The following is a 26,561-nucleotide window of genomic DNA, read 5'->3' as shown; positions in this document are numbered from 1 at the left end:
TATTGGTGGAGAGAAAGATGCCTTTAAATAAAACCAAGTCTTTCTCTTTCATTCTTTCATAACACACATAATTTCCAAGTAAACTTTTCTCTCTTCCTCTCTTGGGTATTTTCATCCAACATAAGAAAAGAAGAAGAAAATTTCAAGTGCAAATCCTAGCTAGAAGTGGTGTGTTGTTGAAGCTTGGGGTATGCTAGCTTGAGGAGCTTCCATATTCAAGTTCTTACCTTTCAATCATCATCTCTTTCACCCGGTTTTGTCATATTGAAAGGTAGTAGTAACATGCATGGACTTATAGTGACATGCATGTATTTGATAGTGTGTAATACGTATTTGGATCCGGGTTTGGGTTTTGCATGTTTAAAATTGGTTTTATACATATCATATTAACAAGATTTAAAACTTTTATATCCGCTGCGTTTTTGGTAAAATAGGGATTTTATCACTTTGATAATCTTGTTAAAACCCAACAGTTGATCGGAGTGGCATTTCATCCAGTCGGAGGATGGGGATCTTGGTTCTTCTTTGATGGGTATGTTGGAAAGGAATGCATAGGATGGATGAGGATTAGCTGGTAGGTATCCAATTGGGTAGTGCTGCGGTATCTCCGAATTTTGGTATATGGGGATCTCCGTTGGGTGGTACGTTGGTACTTCAAAGGGTTGGTACATGGGTATTGTTGGTGGATCATAGCTTGAATGCCTTGGCGGCTCAATTCTTTGTTTCGGTGGACTATTAGGAACGTCTATTGGATAGTGTTTACTTCCGGGGTAGTATACGGGTTTGGTTAAGTCATGTTCTACATCTTGGTAAAAATACACTTCATAGTATCCTTCACTCATATTATCCTCGGGGTAAGGTTCGGTGATTCCGGCTTCTTTAGCCTTGCGCACATAATTCTCTATATAAGCTTTGAATGACATTTAACATTGTGGCTGGTTTAGAATGTGGAGAGGGAAAGAAAGGTTACCAGCCTATCTTTATCCCTAAAACAAATAAACAATTATTTCATATACTTGGATCGAAGCTTGGGTATTGTTTTATGATACCTAATTCGCTAAGAATGATGGCTATGATACCAACACTTGTCACACCCCAAACCACGGCCTAGGCGTGTGACACATATGTTGGTACCACATTTGTAAATAAATCAGAGTTGCATTCAATTAGCGGAAGTTTTATAAATATGTGGATTTAATTATAAATATTTACATACAAACGACGGGATATAAAAGTTTCCCGTTTTAATGTTTAGAAGATTACTTGTTTTATAGTTACAAAACCACCATTAATATTTTAAGTTTATACAAAACAAATTCGAGCTAAAAAAAATACGTCAGCAACGAATGTAAATAAAATACGTCAGCAACGAATGCCGGTGAATACGCTGACGCTAAATTATTTTCTTTTACTTTATTACCCCTCGAGATTACGCCTGCCTCGGCCCATCGTGGCTTAGGAATAATAAAATTAAATAACACAATTATAAATTCGAGCCTCTACACTAGGTCACCTCAGCAAACACCGCAACGTTCGTCTTAGTTAAGTACCCGTAAGTATACATATGGCCGTGCTTCCTATAGGAAAGCGTCCTACAATCTGGCGTGGTGCGATGTGCCCACCGCGTACTACCACATATGTAAGGATCCAGACAAACATATACTACAGCCAGAGGGCTAGGCTTATACCCTTATTTATAACGGTTTTAGGAACACGTAGTTCCTTGTAAATAATTTTCATATAACACTTTTGACTTGTTTAAAATAAGTTTGTAAAAGTTTGGGGGCGTATTCACCTTATCGCTTTGGGATCGGCTTCAAACACCATCCGAGGGTCTTTCCCTTGCTATCTCGCACCTATAGTATGAGTATAACCATTTGTTAGTCGGATATACAATCCGGCTTAGGACCTTTAGTCTTATTTTATAAACATTACCTCGATGAAACTTTAGTTCATAAATCTCTTTTACTTGAAAACCTTTAGTTTAAAAGTAATTATAAACTTTTATTTTATTTATAAAACCCGACGTTTCTTCTTCTCCAAGAAACGTATTCTTTTATTTTATTATTTAAGAATAACTATTATTGCTTAAATAATATTTTCATAACAAAGAATAATATATACTTACACACATATATATTATCAACTATTCATATTCTTATCTTTATGTTTCTTTCTTTGTTATGTTTTCTTTTCTTTTATCGAGGTATCGAGTATAACCTCGACCAAAGGCTTAAGCCTTTATAATAATATTTTATTATATTCATTCGTCGTTACGCCTACCTTGTTGGCATTTAGAAACCTTAGGAACTCGAGCAGCACTCCAATGCCGCTTGGTCTCCTTTGCCGTCTTGAATCCACTCTTAGTACGCCAATTGTTCAACACCAACTTCAACACCCGTCGGCACGCTTTTCGAGATTCATCGCCATGGTGTAGAAAATAACAAACACTTTCTTGGTATGTGGGTGGAGGGTGACACGAACTTCGAGGAAACGTTGACACGGAAATCGAGGAAATCGGGGCACGCTTATCGAGGTATTATGGCACGAACTTCGAGGTATGATAATATGGCTAGAGAGATGTTAGAGAGAGAGAGAGAGAGTTGTACTGAAATTGAGTGTGGGAAAGGAAGATCCCGGACCTGCTATTTATAGACAAAATCTTGGGTCCCATCGCGGTACGCGATGGCCTTCTGGGCACCCGTCGGGTACCGCGACGTAGCCCTGGCCAGTCACCCATGCGACACGTGGCAGACGGTGTGCCACGTGTGGCCACGTGTCGGGACACGTGGCAGACGGTGTGCCACGTGTGGACACGTGGCGGGACTGGTGCCAGACGTGTCAGGCCACGTCATCGCGGTACGCGATGACGTAGGATCAACTGGCGATCGCGTATCGCTGTTGACCCTTCCAGAAGCTTTGACCAAGCCCCTTCGCGATACGCGATGGGCTTGTCTTTTGTCCCGTTGCGTATCGCGATAGGACAAGAAAACAGATTTTCATTTTTAAACCTATAGTTTAAAATCTGACAGATTTGATCCCTTAACTTATCTTTTTGACATTTTGAACTAGAATTTTACACGTTGTTACAATTTATAGTAGTATGGAAATAATCTGTACTACAAACCGATTTAGAAGGTTATATGAATTTTGAAAGTTATAAAAGGAAAACTTTGAGTGGCTTTGAAATGATTATACATACTCCCTTTTTAGTTATGGTTTGGTTTAACTTTCTTTTAACGAAACTTATGGTTCAGCTTTTCTTTTGCATGTACGGATGAATGACCGAACCAACGTTTATAACCGAACCGAACTCGAAAAAGCAAACTTTTGTTATTAAATGTATGGATTATAATTTTTATTTTTGAATATTAAGTAACATAAAGATAACATCTAACCAAAAGGACGCATGCTAAAGTCATATTACCATGTATGACTTGGCAAAGAATGCTCTCCGGGATAGGCTGTACCTTGAAAATAACCACGGATTAAATTAATTTGCCACATATTAGTAAGAGCATATTAATCTTGCAACATCCTACCAGGGAAAGGGGTAAAAATGTGGACCAACCAAGCAAGTGGTTTTATAAAATGAGTATATTGTTTAAACTTAAAGTAGGCAGAAGCTAAACATAGATTAGCTTAAAGTATGTACACAATTGGTATGTATAAACTGAGCTAGCGAGCTGAGCATGATAACAGGTTGAAAGTTGGCTTCAATGAGTAACAGCTAACCGTTATTTCTAATATAAGAAATACTTATTCCCAGTAACAACTGTGTGTATTCATAAATTACTACGACTAATATTTTAATAAAGACAACAAAAAAAAAAACATGTTGAACTATATGTTTGTTACTTTATTTTTAATTCAATGTCAAATATTTGTTTGTATAAGTACTTATCAAGTTATCAACATTGTTTCCGGTATTGTATTGTTTATGTGGAGTATTATTGGCTGATTGGCTGGATGGATACTTATGGGCTTGGATACTAGCTTGGGCTCGAAACTAAAGATGAGAAGGCCCAGCCCATATGGGTTTGATTAAGAGTTTTGGTATAATAGAGCAGAGATCGCCTGATGCATGAGTAGGAGTGTTTTTTGGAAGATATTTTATATATGCTCTCATTTTCGTCTTCTTGATTCCAATTAGGGTTTCTATTGCTTATGTAATTGTTCGTATTAAATCGTTACAATGGAGGCCTGAGTTTGTTCTCTATTTGGCGTTTACTGATTGTAAGTTTTGAGAATAAAGATTCAGATTTAGAGTTTCTGACAAAACAATGTACCCTTAAGCACCATTACACAAATAACGTGCATAATGATTTCTAAAACAATTGCTGACATCCGAAAGAAGAATCCAGAAGGTGAATACCGTTGTGGGGCAGTTGAGCCAGCTATCACATAAACTGCAAACGGTTCATATGAATACAACAGTGCAACTGCCAGAAGCAGAACAACAACCGCATGTGTTCACGAAATAGTTTCATATTATCCATATCTTTTAGAAAACATAAATAATAATAATAATAATAACAACAATTTTAGAACAACTAACTTGAAATCTACCGGTGTTCCAGACTCCAAGTATCACAACTTATACCCATTACACTCGGTCCCTCTATGCTTTTCCATCTAAACTCAAATCAACCTAAAAACAATAAATCCTAGATTTAATGATATACTTAATAAATATATGAACAATATTTAAAATATACTAAAAGTTAAAATTTTGAAGGAAACTATTTTTATAAAAAGTTAACACGGCTAAATGGTAAAATTAACCTTATTGATCACCCAGTCACATTATACTATGGATCTTGATCAATCCAATTTCTAATATATTAACTATAATAAAGAATAAAGTATAAACTAATTTTGACTTTGGTTTGTTTGGTTGTTTAGATGTTGATTTGCTCCAACCTGGGATTGAGTATCTCTTCGGAGCACTGCACTTAGTTACAAACAAATTAATACAATTATTAATTGAGGTCTTCTACTAACAGTTTATTATAATTTTTTACCTCATAATAAGCAAATACAACAGCCAGTCCACTTCTATTGCACACCTTGAGTGTGTTAATTAATCACAGGTTTCTATAAGCAAACTTTGGAAAGTTTGTTGTATACAAAAAGACATGTTTGCCCATGCAACCATTTTTTTTGAACTTCTTTTATGACGTTAACTATATTTGTACTTCACTGAATTGGTTTCAAAAACACATATAATCATGAACATCAATGGATGATGTCTATCTGTAAGTAACTTGGTAACATTTGACTCAATATATCATCAATCTCTAAATTGTGAACAAAAAACTTGTTCTGCACATTAATAAATTCATATCATGTAAATCATAATAAACAAACGTAGAATTTTATTAATAGATATTTTGGAAGAATAATTCAAAGTCTGTTGCTTGAACTCTCTCTCCTCACTGTTGCTCAGTCATGCACATGCCCTATTTTCTAGTTTTCTCTTTTGAGTTTATTTGAATAAGTCTTTAATGACATTTGAGTAAGTCTACTTTCTGTTGAGTATTTCTAGGATTTCTTTAAGTATTTATAGGGCTTCCATGTACTTCATTTATCTATCATCAGTGAGTTTATCAATATAAAAAAACCTACGAGAGTTCTTTGTCATTGTTCTTTCTATAATTTGAAGCATTTATACCAACAAATTTGGTATCAGAGCTTTGCTCTATACTCGATCCATGGCTTTCAACTCAACCAATCCTTCTCTCGGTAACATCACAGCCCCTGTTGTACCCATCTTCAAAGGCGATGGGTACGAACACTGGAGTCTCAGGATGAAGACCATCCTTCGCTCATGCGAGTTATGGGATGTCGTCTATCTTGGGATCACTGCTACAGCCGATACACCAGACCAGCTTCGAGAAATAAAGAAGAAAGATGCTATGGCAATGTCCATTATCCAACGTGGGGTACATGATCAACTGTTTTCACGAATTGCTGCTGCCGACTCTGCAAAAGATACGTGGGATACTCTACGTATGGAATTTCAAGGTGATATACAAGTTCAGAGTGTCAAACTCCAGTCTCCGGCGAGAATTCGAGAATTTCATCATGAAGGAAGATGAAGCGGTTGGGGAGTACTTCTCTTGTGTGTCCTTTAATGTGAGCCAACAACGCTCATATGGAGAGGAAATCTCTGATCTAAAGGTAGTTGAAAAAATCCTTCGAAGCCTATCCACAAAATTTGACTACGTGATTCCCTCAATCGAAGTGGCGATGGACTTGTCTACAATCACTCCTGTGAAACTAATGGGGATGCTTCAATCCCAAGAAGAAAGGATGTGTGGAAGAATGATCACTAGTCCCACAAAACCAAATGAAAGGCAAGATGCAAAAGCTTTGCAAGTGTTCCAAGAAAACAACAAACTAACTCGTGGTCAGGTCGAGGCCGGCCAATGGCCAGAGGCAGAGGTCGTGGTAGAACCAGGTTAGACAGAAGCAAAGTCCCTCAGTGTTTTACCTGTAAAAAATTTGGCCACCTTCAAAAAGATTGTTGGTACAATGAGGATGCTCAAGTAAATGTTGCTGAAAATGAAGAACTCAATGACACAACCGCTGAAAGTGAACCGGAACACCTGCTAATGGCCACCATAACTGAACTAGAAGCATTGTCATTACTGGCTTCAGCCACTAATTCACGTAACTCTACCCATCTCTGGTTCATTGACTCAGGGTGTTCCAATCATATGACCGGCTCAAAAACCAGTTTTGTTACCCTTGATGAAACATTCACTTTGGATGTTATTCTTGGTGACAAAAAGAAATTAAATGTTTTGGGGAAAGGAACAGTTAAAATTTATATTAGTCCTACATCATTCAAACTCTTGGATGATGTATATTACGTCCCAAAACTGGAATACAACCTTTTGAGTGTTGGTCAAATGATGAAAAAAGGCTATGTTGTTATATTCGATAATGGGAAATGCATAATACAAAGTAAAGAAACAGGAAGGAAACTCACGGAGGTTAGGGTGGCAAGCAATAACATGTTTATTTTAAACACCACTACATGTTTAGCAACTATTGCAAAATCAACACTCACTAAACATGAGACTGAGTCATGAAATGGCATCTTAGATTTGGCCTCCTTCATTTTGATGGCCTTAAACAATTGCATGACTCTCAAATGGTGGTGGATTGCCAAAAATAAGCACTGCAGTCAAGTGTGAAGCATGTATTGTGGGTAAACAAGCAAAGACCCCATTGTTAGTTAATCATCGACCCTATTAAGTTTATTAGAAAATACCGTTAATATAGTTTAGTGCCATAAATGTAATTAGATGATAGTTTGTGTAAATATTGTAAATATCGGACCCTTGCCGGAGTAACCGTCGGAATAACCGTCTCCGGAAATAACCGTCACCGTAGGGTATAAATACCCCTCATTGGTTGATTGTAATCATTACAAACACATTCAGATTTAATAAAGAAATCGTTTTCAATATCTATTGTGTTCATATTATTGTTTATCGATCCAATTTGTTATCAAATTGGTATGAGAGCGCAGACAGAAACAAGAAGAAGATCGAGTGTTTCTTGATCAATTTTACTAACCCTAAAATTGATAATAGAGAAAAGCGCTTACTGGTTCCGAAATCGAAATCCCGAAGTGACTGTGGATTTCATAACCTTGCAGATTGCAAAACCCCAAATCGTTGAAGCCTGAGCATCAGATTAGGGCTACCAGTTTATATCCAAGTGGTGCGATTACGACGAGAGAAGATCAGTAGACGAGCGATTAAAGGAGACAAAGAGAACGACTCCATTTTGATTCAAGAAGAAACTTGAATCGCTGGTTGTGTGGCTTAAGGAACCAGAGAAGATCGGTCGTATATCGCCGGTGAAGAAAACGTAAAATCTGGAAGTGGTTTTGGAAACGTAGGGGAAAGGAAAAAGTCAAAAGGACTTCTAATTAACAAATTATTTTTGTTTAAAAAACTTTAAAAATAAAAATAAAATATCAACGTGATATTTTAAAGGAACTCAAAAAAAAGGAAAATCAAACGTAAGATTTTTAAGAAAAAAAAACAAATTTTAGTTTTCAAAATAATTTTTGGAAAATAAAATTACTTAAATCTTAGAAAAAGATTAAGTGTGATCGAAGGTTTATACCGATCAAGAAAACTAGTACCAGAAGGGGAAAACTTTATCTAGATTAAAATTTGCATCGAAGCAACGATAGCAAACCAACCCGTTTATAGCGACTAAAGAAAAGATCGCACGATGTCAAATGAACAAGAAACCTCGACAAGTCAAAATAGCCAACCCAACCACCCAAGGGATAACACATCGTTATCCTTTCAATGTCCCATATTAAATTCCACTAACTATACAATATGGGCAGTAAAACTTAAAGCAATTTTTAACGTTCATGGATTATGGGAAGCCATTGAACCAGAAGAAGGAAAAGTTGTTAACCAAAAAAAGAACAACATGGCAATAGCCTACCTTTATCAAGCACTGTCAGAAGACGTGGTACTACAATTAGCTCAATCTACGAAAGTTACAGAAATATGGGAAGAAATCAAAGTAAGGAATATGGGTGTCGAAAGAGTAAAAAAGGCACGACTCTCAACTCTAAGGGCTGAGTTTGAGTCATTAAAGATGAAAGATAGAGAAACCATCGATGATTTCTCGGGAAAATTAAACGGACTAGTCTCCAAAGTCGTAACGCTTGGCGCAATAATTGATGAATCTGACATGGTCAGGAAACTCCTTGACTCCATTCTTTATCGTTTTATTCATATCGTTGCAACATTCGAATAATGCTACGATGTTGACAACATGAAGTTGGAGGAAGCCATAGGGAGACTTAAAGCATATGAAGAACGAATCAAAGGAAAAGAAGATTCGAGTATGAAGGAAAGTAAACTATTGTTTACTCGCTCGCAAGGAAAGTATAAACAACAAGCTGTCATCGTCCTAAGCAAGGACAAAATCGTAATAATTACAACGGCCGTGGAAAGAGCCGTGGGCATGGAACGCCATTTAGACAAGACCGTGGAGGTCAAGGATCATCGTCAAATGATTGAAAGGACCAGTCAAAGTATAAAGACAAAAGTCAAATAAATTGTTACCAATGTAATGAGCTTGGTCATTACGCATCTGAGTGTCAAAGGTCCAAGAATAAAGAAGAAGCCAATATTGTTCAAACCGAACAAGTAATAAAAACTCTCTTGTTAGCTAGTTGTAGCTCCAAACCAAAAGATGCAATTTTCCTCAATGAAGAAAAGATAACACCAAGAAAATCTGAAGCCGAGCCATGTAATAAAGATATATGGTACTTAGACAACGGAGCCAACAACCATATAACAGGCATTAAATCTCATTTCTATGAATTAAATGAAGACATTAATGGAGAAGTAAAATTCGGAGACAGCTCACATGTGAAGATAAGAGGAAAAGGCTCAATACGAGTAAATTGCAATAACGGTGAAGAAAAGACGATCACCGACGTATATTACATACCCGATCTTCGGAATAACATTTTGAGCTTAGGACAAGCTACTGAAAATGGGTGTGATATACGAATAAAGAATGAGTTTTTATGGATATATGATGACTCTGGTGATCTCCTGATGAAGGTGGAAAGATCACAAAATCGTCTCTACAAAGTAAAGCTTGATACGGGAAAATCATTGTGTTTTCTTACAAAAGCAAACGAGATGTCAATGTTGTGGCATGCAAGACTCGGACACATTGGATTCGAGTTCGTTAAAATGATTGTTAAGAAAAATATGGCCAAGGGTGTGCCAGATTTTACCCATCAGCCACAAGTATGTGATATATGTCTAGCTGGAAAACAAACACGACACTCATTTCCAGCTCAAACACAATTTCGAGCAAAGCGACCGCTCGAATTAGTCTACGGCGACCTATGTGCCCAATCTCACCAACAACACAATCCGGTAACAAATATGTGTTTTTATTGGTGGATGATTACTCTTGATATATGTGGGCATATATCATAAAGTCTAAGGATGAAGCATTGAACTTTTTCGTTAAGTTCAAAGAAGTAGTTGAAGTTGAAATATGTTAAGTTCATAAAATTTAAGACTTTAAGAACCGATAGAGGAGGAGAGTTTATCTCGAAAGAGTTCAAAACAATTTGTGAAAGAAATGGTATACTACGACAACTCAGAGCCCATTACACTCCACAACAGAATGGAGTGGTAGAACGCAAGAACAGAACCGTGATCGGAACTACACGGTGCCTACTAAAAGGTATGAATGTCCCACAAAACTTTTGGGGTGAAGGAGTGAGACATGCGGTGTATGTGCTAAATCGCACACCAACAAAGGCCCTAGAAAACATAACACCATATGAAGCAATTTCAGGGCGAAAGCCGAATTTGAAACACTTGAGCTGTGTGGCTCACTCGAAGATTCCTGCAGTAAATTTAAGGAAACTTGATGATCGAAGTGAAAGCACCATTTATTTGGGTACCGAACCAGGAAGTAAAGCATATCGGTTATATAACCCAAATACAAATAAAGTAATGGTGAGCCGTGATATGGAATTTAAAGAAAACAAGGCATGGGATTGGAAGAATCATCTCACAAACGCCGATGAAGGACACGAATGGGTAGACTTTGTGGTTGAAAGAGAATTAACCACAACTGATAATAATCAAGATCAGACCTATGGGGAAGATCCCGATGAACCAGAAACCCCAAGTACCCCACCAAGCCAAAGATCACAGTCGATAGGGCAAAGTACACCCTCAACAGACTCTAACTCATTCAGTCCAGGTCAAGATAAATCTCATGTGTTTTCGCAAAATTAATCTGTAAATGAAAACACTGAAAGTGAAGAGATAGACCCTAATGTAGATGACACACCAATTCAAGGTCTACGTAATTTGGCCGAAATATATGAAAGAGCTCCGGCCATGGACGAGCATGGAGATTTTGTAATTCAAGGAGTTGACATGTATGGAAATGAACTCCTATTGATGCACGAAGAACCAATGAATTACAAAGAAGCAATGGAAATAATGCATGGGAAAAGGCAATGAAAGACGAGTTAGATTCGATAGAAAAGAATACAACATGGACACTGACCAACCTACCTACTGGACACAAGCCCATTGGTTTGAAATGGGTATTTAAGCTGAAGAAGGATGAGAAAGGTGAAGTAACAAAATATAAAGCACGCCTTGTCGCAAAAGGATACATATGTAAGGCCCCGTTACCGGTAGCCCTACTTTCGTGTTGGATTTACTCATAAACGCGGTTCTAAATATCAGAGTTAATTAAAACATTCGCGGAACATTAAAAACATTCAAACCATTACATTCCATAACCATAATTCTGGTCTTATCGAGCATTCATAGTCATTTAAAAACAAAACATAGTCTTTTAAAATAAAACATCATAGCAAAATCTTCAGATGCCAGCTTCGTCCAACTCTGCCATGTGTCCTCCTCAAGCTACCTGCCTCATTCTACTCACCCGCGTGCATACTAAAAGTCAGCTACGCTGAGTGAGTTCTAGTTAATCACATAATCATACAATACCTTCTTACATTTCATACTTAACCTCTTAACTTTCTTTCATACACACATAAGTGTATATACTTTCATTCTTACTTTCATACTTTCTATACATACATAATCATACGTTTTGAAGAGCCTTTCGCCCTATAACCTCACAGATATTATAAGGGTCTGGTCCCTAACATCACAGATATTATAAGGGTTTGGTCCCTAACATCACAGATATTATAAGGGTCTGGTCCCTAACATCACAGATATTATAAGGGTCTGGTCCCTAAAATCACAGATATTATAAGGGTCTGGTCCCTAACATCACAGATATTATAAGGGTCTGGTCCCTAACATCACAGATATTATAAGGGTCTGGTCCCTTTGTTTTGTGTAACTGCACCATACCTGTTCATACATGCTTTCCTTGACAATACGTGTAATCTCCGAAGAGCGTTCACGTACCATCATCATAACATACATACATTATGCATACATCATATATTCATACATACATCATATCTCTCATCATACTTATCAATCATGTCTTAACTACCACCTGACGGTTCATGCAATATCCGAAGATCGTTCACGCGCCGTCAAGCAATCATCATACGTAAATCATACAAGGCATACACTTATCACTTAAGATAAGTGTATTCACTATCACATCGAGTATGCACACAGCCCCGAAAACATAACAAGGAAGTGGGGCTAGAAACTCACCTCAAGGCGGTTGCGTTCACCGTTTACGGTTATCCCCTTTTTTAGCTGTGCGCTACTAACTTTATAATAATTATACATATCAATAACTATCACTACACATATCGTCTTTCTAGTTTAATTATTACCATCAACGAACGGGGTCCGGGGGCAGCACCCCTGGCAGCGGGGTTCTAGGGGCGGCAGCCTCTAGCGGGGTCCAAGGGGCAGAGCCCTTGACTGGGGTTAAGCTGCCAGGTCAGCTTGGAAAAAATTTATTTTCATTAACTGTCTTAACACATTTTCCATTAGCATTTTGAATCATTGAATAATATGCTACTTAAAAGTTCAAGGGCTTATTTGTAATTAAATCATTCTTTTCTAAGTCCAGAGACCTTCTGTCATTCTGTTAAACTTCTAGTTCGTTACTTATCCTTAACGAACTGACTTGCCATGACGAACTGGTTCTTGTAACGAATTGGAACCTTTAACGAACTGGTTACTTACACGAATTGGACTTTTAACGAACTGAACTCTTAGCGAATCAGTTCATGTAGCGAACCAGTCCAAGTAGCGAATTGGACCTTCTAATTCGTTATCTCCTTTAACGAACTGGTCATAACGAATCAAGGGTAATTCGTTACCCTTTTCCCTTAACGAATCAGAGACGAATCATAGGCGAACTAGGGCTAGTTCGCTGTGCCCCCTTATGCGAATCGACTAACGAATCACCCTCAGTTCGTTAAGTCCCCATAGCGAATCACCCTCAGTTCGTTAAGTCCCCATAGCGAACTAGGGTTAGGTCAGGAATGTCAAAACATTCCTTGACATTCCCCTTAACCTCGTACCACTTTTCCGGCGCCGCCTTTCCGGCGCCGCCTTTGCCGAAAAACCGCCGGAAAACCGCGAACATGTCGGAAAAACGAGTTTTAACTCGTTTTTTCACCGTTTTTCGTCCCGTTCGATACAAATCTGAGCTAGGGTGACCCCTAAGCTCATCATAGGTTCGGTTTATACCCGATTCCACCCGGATCTCGTGACTTAAACGGTTTAACAGTGTCGGCTCATCGTTTCATGATTATATCTAACGGATTTAAGCTCCTACAACAAAATACTATCATACCTTGGGTCGGGATCCGTTTCTTCTTCTATATTTCGGCTAGAGTGAGAGAGAAACTAGAAAGAGAATCTTAAGTGTGTGTTTTGGATGGTGTAAGGGATATGTGTAAATGAATTAAATGGAGGATTAAGGGTATATATATTTTTGATCATGGGCTTAAGCCCATGGTCTTTCCTTCATTCCTCCATAACCCAAGTCCATAACCCATATCCATTTACCCAACACAAGTCCATCTCGTATTCTAGTCAACTAAACCGATAACGACCCACTATAAAATAAACGAACTTTATTTTATTAATATAACCGAAAGTAGGATGTTACAACAGACAAAGACATGGTATTGACTATTATGAAGTATTCGCACCAGTAGCTAGAATCGAATTCGTTCGATTAATAGTCGCACTAGCTGCACATGAAGTATGAACTATTCATCACCTAGACGTCAAGAAAACATTCTTGCATGGTGAATTAAACGAAGAAGTATATGTAGAACAACCTGAAGGTTTCGTGAAACTAGGAGTTGAAAACAATGTCTACAAGCTAATAAAAGCATTATATGGACTACGTAAAGCACCACGAGCTTGGAAAATTAAATTAAATAATACTTTAAAGGACCTTGGTTTCAATAAATGTCCAAGAGAAGCAGCAGTGTATACCCGTGAAAAGGGAAAAAGAAAGTTAATAGTAGGCGTCTATGTTGATGACTTAATCGTAACAGGAAATGATAAAGATGATATCTTAAAATTCAAGCAGCAAATGAAGAAATCATTTGAAATGAGTGATCTTGGAGAACTAAAGTACTATCTAGAGATCGAAGTACTACAAAATGAAGAAGGGGTGACGTTAAAGCAATCGGCTTATGCAAAGAAGCTATTAAGGGACGCTGGGATGTTAGAATGTAATCCTACGCGATACCCGATGGAAGCAGGTCTAAAATTATAAAAGAATGAAGAAGGAGCTGAAGCAAATGCAACGGAATACCGAAATCTGATAGGATGTCTAAGGTATCTAACTCATACATGACCAGACATCAACTTTGCAGTAGGATATGCAAGTCGGTTTATGCACTCGCCAAAAGTATCTCACATGAAAGCCATGAAACACTTACTACGATATGTAAGAGGTACAATCGAGTATGGAATTCAGTACAATAAAGGAGGCAGAAAAATATTGAAGGGTTATAGTGATAGCAGCTATAACATGGACATTGATGATGGAAAGAGCACAACTGGAACTGTATTTTATTTCTGTGATGCTCCAATTGCATGGAATACTCAGAAACAATCTACAGTTGCTCTATCATCTTGTGAAGCTGAATTCATGGCAACTGTCTCAATTGCATGTCAAGCCTTATGGTTACAAGGACTGTTAGAAGACTTGACTAGTTGGAAGCAAGAGAAAGTGACACTGTTTGTGGATAACAGGTCAGCAATAGCATTGATGAAAAATCCAGTGTTTAACGGGCGAAGCAAACATATAAGTACAAAATACCACTTCATACGAGAATGAATGGAGAAGCAACAAATCAAAGTGGAGCACATTAGTGGCGAGGAACAGAAGGCAGATATACTAACGAAGGCATTACCAAGAATCAAGTTCATGGAGATGCGCGAACTACTAGGTTGCAAGGACCTCACAATACAAGATCGAGATTAAGGGGGTGATTGTTAGTTAATCATCGACCCTGTTAAGTTTATTAGAAAACACCGTTAGTATAGTTTAGTGCCATAAATGTAATTATATGATAGTTTGTGTAAAGATTGTAAATATCGGACACTTGCCGGAGTAACCGTCGGAATAACCGTCTTCGGCAATAACCGTCACCGGAGGGTATAAATACCCCTCCTTGGTTGATTGTAATCATTACGAACACATTCAGATTTAATAAAGAAATCGTTTCCAATATCTATTGTGTTCATATTATTGTTTATCGATCCAATTTGTTATCACCCATTCACCTCTACCTCATGGCGTGCCAAACAAAAGTTGGAGTTGGTCCATACCGACGTATGTGGTCCCATGCAAGTCTCAAGCTTAGGTAACAGCTGGTATTATCTACTCTTTGTTGATGATTATACACGTACGCGTTGGGTTTATTTTCTAACCAACAAATCCGAAGTGTTTTATAAGTTCAAGATTTTCAAAGCTATGGTTGAACGAGAAAGTGGGTATTATATCAAGACTCTTAGGTCTGACCGTGGGGGAGAATATTTCTCTCATGAATTTGATTCCTATTGTAGCTATGCAGGTATCAAACGAGAACTTACGGCACCTTATACCCCACAACACAATGGGGTTAGTGAACGTAAAAACCGAACCATAATGGGGTTGGTGCGAAGTATGCTGCATGAAAAAGAGTTTCCAAATTGGTTTTGGGCTGAGGCTGTTTCCAATGCTATTTATACAATGAACAGGTCACCAACGAAAGCTCTTTTCAAACAAACTCCCTTGCATACATGGGGTGGAAGAAAACCAACTGTTCATCACATGAGGACATTTGGTTGTGTATGTTATGGGTTAACTCCATCTCAACAAAGAAAGAAATTGGACTACAGATTTGAGAAATACATATTTATTGGGCACACACAACCAGGTGATGGATATAAACTTTATGATCCACTTTCCAACAAATTCTTTGTTAAAAGTAAACATGATCTTGAATTTCTTGAAGAAGTTAAATGGCCATGGACTAAAGTCACCCATGACAACTCACAAGGAGTAGGTGGTGACATTGACTACTCATTTGTTGATCCTTTTCCCTCCATAAATTCCTTGACTCAGTATACTACCTCCACTAGCTCCACATCTACACCTAATACCACTACAAGCCAAAACAATAATAACATTTCACCACCTTTACAAAATCTCAGCCCTACCACTACCTATTCCCAAGGCACCACAAACTCTTTACACACTAGTCAACCTACTAACCTTACCACTACTAATACAACCGATGTACCAGGGCCCTCCAAAAGAATTCCAAAAACACCAACTTGGTTGCAAGACTATTGTAGTGGTGAAGGACTATCTGATGAAGAAGCCCTATTCTCAACATGCCAATTTGCCCTCAACATCTCAGATCCTATCACGTACAACGAAGCTGTTCAAGATAAAAAATGGGTTCAAGCTATGGAGGAGGAGCTTGCGGCCATTCAACGAAATCAGACATGGGAGCTAGTTCAACACCCACTTGATAAAAATATTGTTGGTGTAAAATGGTTGTTCAAAATCAAACTTGGTCAACATGGAGAAATTCAGAGGTACAAAGCTCGCTTAGTAGCCAAGGGCTACTCTCAACAACACGGAGTTGATTATTAAAAAACATTTGCTCCTGTTGCCCGATTCGAGACTATTCAAATAATCCTCGCTGTTGCTGCTCATAAAGAATGGAGTGTACATCACCTTGATGTCAAGACTGCATTCCTCAATGGTGACTTAACCGAAGAAATTTTTGTTGAGCAACCTGAAGGGTTCTTGGTTCATGGAAAAGAAACAATGGTCTACAAACTGAAGAAAGCCCTACATGGCTTGAAACAGGCTCCCCGAGCCTGGTATGAGAAAATTGATACGTACTTCATGGACCATGGGTTTAAACGCAGCTGCAATGAGCCTACTTTGTATATCAAGCTGAATGAAAAAGGTATTCTTTATGTATGTCTTTATGTTGATGACATAATTTGCACTTCTTCCTGTGAAAAGATGATTTCAGATTTCAAATACCACATGATGCACACCTTTGAAATGACTGATATTGGGAGTCTCAATTTCTTCCTTGGTAAACAAACCAAGGAAGGGATCTTTGTGTGTCAAGAGAAGTATGCCAATAGCCTGTTGACCCGGTTTGGTATGAATACAAGCAAAGCTGAAGCAACTCCTATGAAATATAATGAAAAACTTCAACTTGAAGATGGAAGTGACCCAGCTGATGGTGAATTATACAGAAGCTTAGTGGGAGGTTTGATTTATCTCAGACATACACGCCCTGACTTGGCATATGCTGTGGGTATGGTGGCACGTTACATGCATAATCCCTCTAAGCTTCACTTTGTTGCTGCAAAACGAATCATGAAGTATGTTGCTGGTACAAAAGCCCTTGGTATTTGGTACAAAAAGGAGCAGGAGATTGTGCTCACTGGCTATAGTGACAGTGATTGGGCAAGTTGCCCAGATACTAGGAAGAGTTTATCAGCTTATGTTTTCTCATTAGGCAATGGCGCCATTGCATGGTGCTCAAAAAAACAACACACGGTGGCTCTATCCTCTACAGAAGCTGAGTATATCTCAGCCACTGGTGCTACTTGCCAAGCCATCTGGATAAGAAGAATCTTGGAAGACCTTGGGTTCCAACAAACACAACCTACTGTGATAACAAGTCAGCTATCAATCTCTCCAAGAATCCAGTTCTGCATAAAAGGTCTAAACATATTGAACTCAAATATCACTTTATTAGAGAAATGGTCATGAAGAAAACTGTGTGCTTGGAGTACTGTAGCACTCATAACCAAATGGCCGATGTGTTCACCAAGTCATTAGCCAAAGAAAAGTTTGTCAAGTTCATATCATTGTTAAATGTCAAAGACTTTGAATCAAGGGAGGATGTGGAAGAATAATTCAAAGTCTGTTGCATGAACTCTATCTCCTCACTGTTGCTCAGTCATGCACATGCCCTATTATCTAGTTTTCTCTTTGAGTTTATTTGAATAAGTCTTTAACGGCATTTGAGTCAGTCTACTTTCTGTTGAGTATTTCTAGGATTTCTTTAAGTATTTATAGGGCTTCCATGTACTTCATTTATCATCAGTGAGTTTATCAATATAAAAAAACCTACGAGAGTTCTTTGTCATTGTTCTTTGTTCTTTTTATAATTTGAAGCATTTATACCAACAGATATAAGACTCATACCTTATCGAGTTTCTTAGCCTCGAATGTCAAGCACGAATCTCTGTTGCTGTGAATAGATCTGGATTAAATTGAAAGAACACGATTTAGGGTTCAACGATTTTGAGAGCATCAACCGATTCAGGGCTGGTCGTCATTACCACTTCTTCATCACGACCAATAATAAACCCCGGCGGTCGAATTTTATATCGCCAAGGAAAAACACCCTTATCTCCTGTCAGAAAATTCCCAATTCTCCCTTTGGTGCTTCGACTCTCGCATAAAGTTCTTGCTTCGACAATTCAAAAGTCGGAGAAGGTTTTTTACTAATGAATCGATAGTCAAACTCATTCCATACAGTATCTTTTACTCTATCAAAGCGGCGGATTTCTAAATTTTCATAAGGCCCTCCCGGAATTCCTTCTAGGGCCTGTTGAATAATTTTGATGGATTCTGTCATTTCACTGATTCGTACTAATGAATGTAAGTCGAAATCCTAAGTCGTTCGGATTATGTATTCGAATACTAAAAGACCTACGTTCCACTGCCAAATGGTTGCATAAAAGGTCAATTCAGTTGCCCAGCATAAAAGTTCAAATTTCAATTGCCAAATGCATATGGGTCAAAATGCATATTAGTGTTCTAACTATATTAAATAAATATGCAGATGAAAGGTGAGTTGCAGTCTGTACATAAAAGAAAGTGAAAAGAATACAACTGATACATTGTCGTAACATCAAAACTAATCAAACCAAACCACTAAACTATAAAAAGTTAAATGAAATGTAAGCGTTTCACTCACAACAATCAAAAAATATGCATTAATGATTACAGTTCTCAAAATTATAACATAACCACGGTTATTTCTAATTCTAACTAAGTAATTGCAAAAGATGACACTATCTTGGAAGCTCATGGATGCATGGTTTCAACTAAAATCATGGAATTGGTTTCTTTGTAAAACATATCTTTATTGTAGTTAATATTGGTTTGGTTTGTCTTTCAGCTTTGACCTCACATGTGAAACACGTATAAAGGAAAAAAAAACATACCTTTCACTTGTTGCTCATAAGAAGCTTTATCACGTGTCAAAAGAGCCGCAACCTCACCATTCATTGGATCCGAAGCGTTTGGATACAACAAAATCTAAATCACATGTACTAAAAATATTACTTGTAATATATCTCAATTTATGAACGAAAGATTGTTAACCTATAAAATTTTAACCTCATTTAAACCACAATTTGAAATATGAAATTTATCAACTAAACATGAAATAATTCAGAACTTAAATTAATACTCAAATGAGTAACCACGAATACATAAGCTTCAAAATTTTGAATTGGGTGTAAAATCAATCGAATCAGCCGACTTAAAAGAGTCAAAACCCATAAAAATTATAGCTTAGATGAAATCGAAGTCAATGTTTTAGGTTCGTGACCTGCTTACCAAATTGCAATTGATTGAAATTAGGGTTTTCTCTGTATGAATTCTTTCAGATTAGGACCTGTAAATTCAGAGATTAGAAGGGCTAGAGATCAGTTTTTAATCATCGATTGGCAGCCAAAAACGAATCAATAGGATTGTACTAACCTTTAATCGAAGTATGAAAGCCTGGGTTTACATTGATTGGAGAAAATTGAAAGGGGGTAAGATATAGAGTTGTGATGGTTGATTTAGGTTTGGGGAGTGATGGTAGTCAACGTTTTATTAGATTTGTTAGGGTTTTAAGATTGAAGGAAGGAGATGAAAGGGGGCGATGGTTTATCCAATGGTATCTGTATTTGAGATGTTATGACCCGTGTAAAGTATAAACGGGTCAAATCGGTTAAATCAATGAGAGAGCTTTATTCATAAATCAAGGAATCTGGTGGTTTAGATGGGTGGGGAGCGATGTGAAAGTGACACCAAATGCTTTTCAGATCGTATTATGATAAAACCAAATGCTCCATGTATGTATATAAAGTTGATAACGAACTAAGAGTATAGAGCAGTTAACTTTGATTTAAGAAACTCAGTTACAGTTCATGGATATAGTCCCAATATATGGGGGGTTACATATAAATTATCTAGCTAACTACATTTAACAACTGGGTTGGTAGAAACAAATAACCCTCTGGCATGGTTACAGTAAGAAAAAACGCCAGGAGGACCAGTTATTCCAACTTGGTCTGTAAAGATTCCAGTACACCCAAAATTTTCACTGCAGTCGAACGTAATCGCTTGATTTGTCGCCAGGACCCATGTATATTCAGATACTTCACATCGCTCACATGTACAACATTTTTGTTTTTTGTAGTGATGTCGTAATGCTGATCAATTATGATTGGATTTTGTACGTTTACTAACCGAATATCCTGAAATACGATCCCCCTAGCATACCCAGTTCCACCCTGCGGTACAAGAACACGACAAAGATCAAATGATATCTTAAAAGGATAGAACATTTCTATAAGGTTATACTAAATATTACCGCTACTGTCTTGATTCGTAATCCGTTTGTGGTTCCAGTGAGGTTACAGTATCGTACGTGCACTTTTTCAACTGTGTCATGACTTCCGTTTTCCCCAAGGCTTCCAATACTACATAAACACATAAATGGCTATGTGAGGGGAAGTTTGTATAAATGTGACAATCAACATAAGAAAAAAGCATTAATCATATGATACCTTATGCCATGGCCAGGTCCGCAGAGCACCCTGGTTACATTGATATCGTATATGCCACCGTTAATAGCCACACAATCATCACCTATTTTTATCGTATCGAAATGGTTGAAACATTGCAATATAGAAGAAAACTGACTATTGTATAAGAAGCAAGAAGCTGGTATAAGTCAAATACCAGTTTGAATATTAGAGTCATGGATATTTATGTGTGATGAATAAGCAATATCAATCCCATCAGTATTGGGGCTGTTTCCAGGCGCTAAAATTCGAAGGTTTCCAAGATCGACGTTTTGGCTATTAATAATGCTAATATGGAGGCTTGGGCTGTCAATATGAGCTGTCCCACTCAGTCGAAGACCATTGCATTGATTGAAATGTAAAGCCTAAAACAATTCACATGTTAGCCTTTTCAAACTTGACATCGATGCATAAAGAGCACACATCTTACCGTTGGGCGCTGGCATTTTCTGGCTGCAGCCTGCAGAGGCAAACAAATCTCAGGTTAGTAAGCTCTTTATGTTGTTTGATATAGATTAACTCAAGCAATCTTCAGTAAACCAACCGTGTTTCCCCACCACATCCGGACCCGACCATTGATTTGGCCACCCCCGCTAATTGTGAGTCCAGGCACCCAAGAGAAAGATATCCAAATGGGACTCTTTTCACAACCTCTCCATCCACTCAGTGTATTAGGTGCAATGATGTTACCCAGAAGCTATTCATCAAAACAAAATAAAAATATTAGAGAAACTTAGCCCAATAAGTTTTCACATGAAGTTTTCTTTTAGGTTTCGTATTTACATCACTAGAAAAGTGAATTTTTAGCCCAAAAAATCAACATTTACACATGAATCTTGTACGAAAAATAAATTAAAAGGCATACTCTTATAATAATCGTAAAAGTTAGAGTCTTTAGCTTTTTAGCAAGCAATATATGTTTATTTTGAATTGAAAATGTGGATAGCGTAGAGAGACACTATTTTGTAACAAAAATTATGAACATTAATCAAAGTACTCATAAGGAAAAGAAAACAATATGTAACTATAAAAAAAAAACAAAATCGATTGTTTTGTGTTCTTGATATCGGTTCAATCTTTGATATATCTCAGTTATTGACTCATTTTACCTTAACATTCACCGCTGGGAATTTGCATGGACCATTGACCATAATCTGGCCAATTAGAAATGTCTTCCCTGGCGGTATGACCAACGTCCGGTCTCGTGACCTGTCATTGCATAAACTGCCCCATGCTTGACGAAAAGCCTACAAACATGAACCAATAAATTAGTAAACAGTCAATTTTATATGATATGTAACCACATTCTCTTTAATTTATAGAATTGGTTTACATTGGTGTCATCTGTGTACCCGTCTCCTTTTGCACCATAAGCTGTGACATCAAAAATCGCCGCGCTTACAGTGTGTGGGATAAATAAAATGTAGCAAAAGCTCAACACAAAAACCATAAGTAAACCCTGCGAAGAGGAGAAGAAACATTACTTAATTTAAGTATAATGAACAAAAACCATGACTCCAATACGTTGCTCATATTTCTTACCATTTTCTAGAACCAACTGAAGGTGGTAATGCTGTTGTTGCTTGATGATCTAGTGCATCAATTTATATTGTGAGAAATACAAGTAGATTAAGTGCATGCCAAGATTCTAATTATTTTCATACCAAAAATAAATTAAATGTGTTCTTTGACTAGTACATAAACACTTTTAAAAATTTTTCATACAAAGACACAGATTATCAGTGATAATCTGTGTCTTTGTATGAAAAATTTTTTAAATGTGTTCATGTACTAGTCAAAAAGTCTTTGACCAAGTGATTTAATTTTGACAATCATTATCACCATGCATGAACGATAGAGATTTTCATTAAAATATTGTAAATTATAAACTATTTATTACAACCATATGTTTTTATTTTTTTTATAATTGTGTTTTCTCGTTTGCTAAACCTGATTTTAAATTCCAATTGACATTTCCTTTGGATGCGTTAATTTTTTTAACCATTTCAAATATTCCATAACATGATTACTAAACAAATATATATAATGTCCACAGATATAACATGTATACGTCTAATTAATTTGGATAAAGCATGTAATTACTATATTTTAGTGCTTTTACTATGAGTTTCTTTTTCCTAAAATGGTGTTGGTGAAATAAATGGGAGATTTGAAAATTATTTATCAAAATGAGTGTTTTCTTGAAAACTTCATTTTTCTTCTTCCTAATTGTCACGCCCTCAATTTTTAACTAACGAGGTTTTACCGTGAGGCGTATGACATATCATGATCAAGAAATGTGTTATACCGAACAACCATTTAATAACGATAATTATCATTTACTATTGCTCGTCATTAATTAGAAAATATAGTTACAGTATAAATTGTGTTTTGCGGAAGCATAAACAAGTATAACATTTTAACCCAGAGTGTGCACGTAGGGACCCAAACATATCATTTCTTGAGAAACCTTAAGTACGCTTCGATACATGACGAAATCCGTGCATCCATGAATCAACCTAATTTCTGGTGTGCACCTTGAGGGACCTAGGAAAGACATGCTAAAAACAACTTATTTAAATATGCAGATAATATAAACAAAGTTTTTAGCACTAGTTAATTACTCTAGTATTCATGATACAATAGCGTGGGTCATTGCGACTGAAGCTAATACGTTAGTTTGTGCCTCCCACCAAGTCTTTACCCTAAGTTGGCAATGCTTAGGTCAATTTTACACCCGGTCAACCTCGATTCAAGTAAGAGCGGCTTACACGGGTGGGTTTGTCAAGCTCGGTAGTGCTACTCAATATTACCTCACCAATTAACCTTAGTTAACAGTACAAAGTGTCTGAGGACTTTCGGTGGTTAAATTCACTATGTATATGTGCGATAAAAACAATCTTACAAGATCAAAAAAGGTTTGTGCATGTTTTATTCCCCAAAAGGAGTAAGTACAAGAGAGGGGAAATGAAAAATCACATCGAGTGTGTGCTAATAAACAAAGTCATCAACTAAAGCAAAAGATCTCATACAATTATCCTAAAGTATACAAGTGCGTATGTAAATGTAAGAGGGTTCCTTGAACCCATAGTATCCAAACAAACTCATTGTTTATTTGTGTTTGACCAAAGTTTGACTCTTGTTGACTTTGAAAAAAGTTTGGCCGAGTTGACCCGACTACACGTTGATGATTTAAAATTAAGTACTTTAGCTTGTAATTAATTGTTACACCGGCCCTAACCTACGTTGGAATATGACAGGGAGTGGACTGTTGGTTCATAGCTCACAAAACACTATCATACAATTTAAATGACAATATCTAAATGTAGGGTCCCGTTATATTTAATAGTCTTTTATATTTGTTTAATTATACAATTTACGATGTATCTTGTTAACTTATTGGTTGCTTCTTTTTTATGTTTGGGCCAAGGCCATGTATATTGAGCCCATTGGGCCGTTATAATACAAGTGGGCATGGAATTGCTTCACCTATATAAGGTGAAGCATTCCCATGCAACAAACAACCTTTTGCAAAGTATCTTATTCTTTCACCAACTTTCTCTACTCTCTCCCTTTCTTTTATTTTAAGGTAATAACAACACCAACAAGATCCGGGATCTCGGTTGGCTACAAATGATTTCCACTAGCTTGTAGTTAGTGATTAATTCAAGAACTAGTTGTTTGATCTGTTCATAGAACCTACGACTGGTATAAAAGCTTTCGACTTTACTAGTTGTGGTTACTGGGTCACAACCTTGGATTTTGGTCTTGTTTGATTGTTTGAGACTTGTTTTCAAGTGTTTAAAGTGGTTTCGGGCTTAATAGTTGTTGTGCAAGCTTGAAATTGGTACAAAAGTGTGTTAAAATGTTATTAAAGGGGTTCGAGTTTAAGTAAGAACTTTGTTTAAGCTTGAAATTTGTGTTTGAAGTTGTTAAGAGGTGCTTCGGCTTTAAGAATGTGTTGAATTAAGTTTCCAAAAATGGCAAAAAGTGTACTTGCTTGAAGATCCTTGCAAAAAGTAAAGTTGTATTATCTGAGTATTTAAATCGAATCTAGTTTGAAATCAATCGAATCGAGATTTCAAACCAATCACATCGAGATTAGAAACCAATCAAATCTAAATTTCAAACCAATCAAATCGAAATCAAAACCAATCAAATCGAGTCTCTATTCGATTCGATTAATTTCAAATTCAATTCGATTCATTTTGCTATTCGATTCGATCCATTTACCATTTGGTTCGATCTAATTAAAACTCGATTCGTTTAAACTTGAACTTGATTTATTTGTACTTAGAACTTCTGGACTGAGTCTGTTTCATTCCTATCTTGATTTAGAATATGACAAACGATCCCCAGATGTTAAAAAGTTGTCTAATGTTGGAAAATGAGGCTGGAACCCCAACAAACCTTCAAAGTTAATGTCTTTTGTAAGTAACTTTGATGATTTCAAATGGAGGTTCAAGAACTACATAAGATCTCCAAAACGTCCTGATATGGTTTAAAGCCACTTGGACGCCCCAATATTATATATACATATATATATGTATGTGTATGTGAGAGGGAGGGAGGGAGAGAAGCTGCCCCTTCCGCGCCCATCGTTGTGAAGCTGCCCCTCCTTCCACGCCCCCCATTTCCACAGTCCACTGCGGTATTCAGCGCCCCAAAGATGCCCCTAAATGCGCCCATAGTGCCCAGTCTTATAGCTTCTCCTATTTATTATTTCTATGACCCTTTATAGGATAAGTCAACTCTATTAATATCACATAAATTAATTTTATTATAATAAGAATAAATATGTTAAAGAGATAGTAAAAATGCGCCTCTTATAAGTATATCAACCTCTCATAACTATATCTCATATTATTTCTAAGTCAGTTCATACTTGATCATGTCTATCGCAACATCTAAAGACTAAAAAAATGTGAATATCCACTTAAAAACATATTTAAAGACTAAATAAATGTTGTTTGCTGGAATTAATGGTATCCAAGAACAGTTTAAATGCTTGAATGAATTGTACACTTAGATTTATATTAATTATCAGAAATTAAATGAAAAATTAATAAAGAAAACAACAATTGGAATTTACAATCGTGTTTACCAGAACGTGGAAACACTATTTTTAAACAAACAATTAAAACCATGGTTTTAACAAACAGTTTATAATGTTGGAAATAATTCACATGAGTAATTGGCACGTGCATGGGTTTCTCTCAAGTATCCGTTATGAAGTTTAATAAGTCAAGGTTGGATTAGTTGAAGACCTAGTATTTCTGCGTATTATTAGTTCTAGTTTGTTTCCTATTTTCTTGTTAGTTTACGTTATGTATTTGGCTATATAAGCCTTTGCTATTTTCAGTTTTTATGTACACTGCAAATTTGATTTTAATTGAAAGAGAGAAAACCCTATTTGATTCAATACTTGTTATCTTGTTTGCTCTTGATATCCAACATTGTGGTATCAGAGCACCAGGCTGTGTGATCATATCCCTACCCGTGAGCTTCCTTTCTTTTGTTCAAATCCTAATCATGAGTGAGCCTACTGCCTACTGCAAATACCTCCATACCGGTCTTCAAGGGAGATGGATACGAACACTGGAACATCCGTATGAAAACAATTCTCATGTCAAATGATTTGTGGGAATTGGT

The 26,561-nt window shown here is 36.9% G+C and overlaps 1 long non-coding RNA gene and 1 pseudogene across 1 annotated transcript; both read right to left on the bottom strand.

Moving 5' to 3' along the window:
- Nucleotides 1–4,626: 4,626 nt before the first annotated feature.
- LOC143626954 (uncharacterized) lies at nucleotides 4,627–19,982 on the bottom strand. The gene is made up of 4 exons (XR_013152516.1): nucleotides 19,816–19,982; nucleotides 19,672–19,729; nucleotides 19,275–19,368; nucleotides 4,627–4,651 (listed from the first exon to the last, which is right to left on the bottom strand). It is a non-coding gene; the product is annotated as an uncharacterized LOC143626954 (long non-coding RNA).
- Nucleotides 19,983–20,295: 313 nt separating this feature from the next.
- On the bottom strand, nucleotides 20,296–26,477 carry LOC143626984 (putative polygalacturonase At3g15720; annotated as a pseudogene).
- Between the last annotated feature and the right edge of the window lie 84 nt (nucleotides 26,478–26,561).

Source organism: Bidens hawaiensis, unplaced genomic scaffold, assembly GCF_021521415.1.
Source record: "Bidens hawaiensis isolate Kalapana, Puna unplaced genomic scaffold, B.hawaiensis_p1.1 tig00004551_1, whole genome shotgun sequence".
In the NCBI taxonomy this organism is placed as follows: domain Eukaryota; kingdom Viridiplantae; phylum Streptophyta; class Magnoliopsida; order Asterales; family Asteraceae; genus Bidens; species Bidens hawaiensis.
Note: the sequence above shows the minus strand (reverse complement) of the source record. Positions and strands in the feature narration are given on the sequence as shown.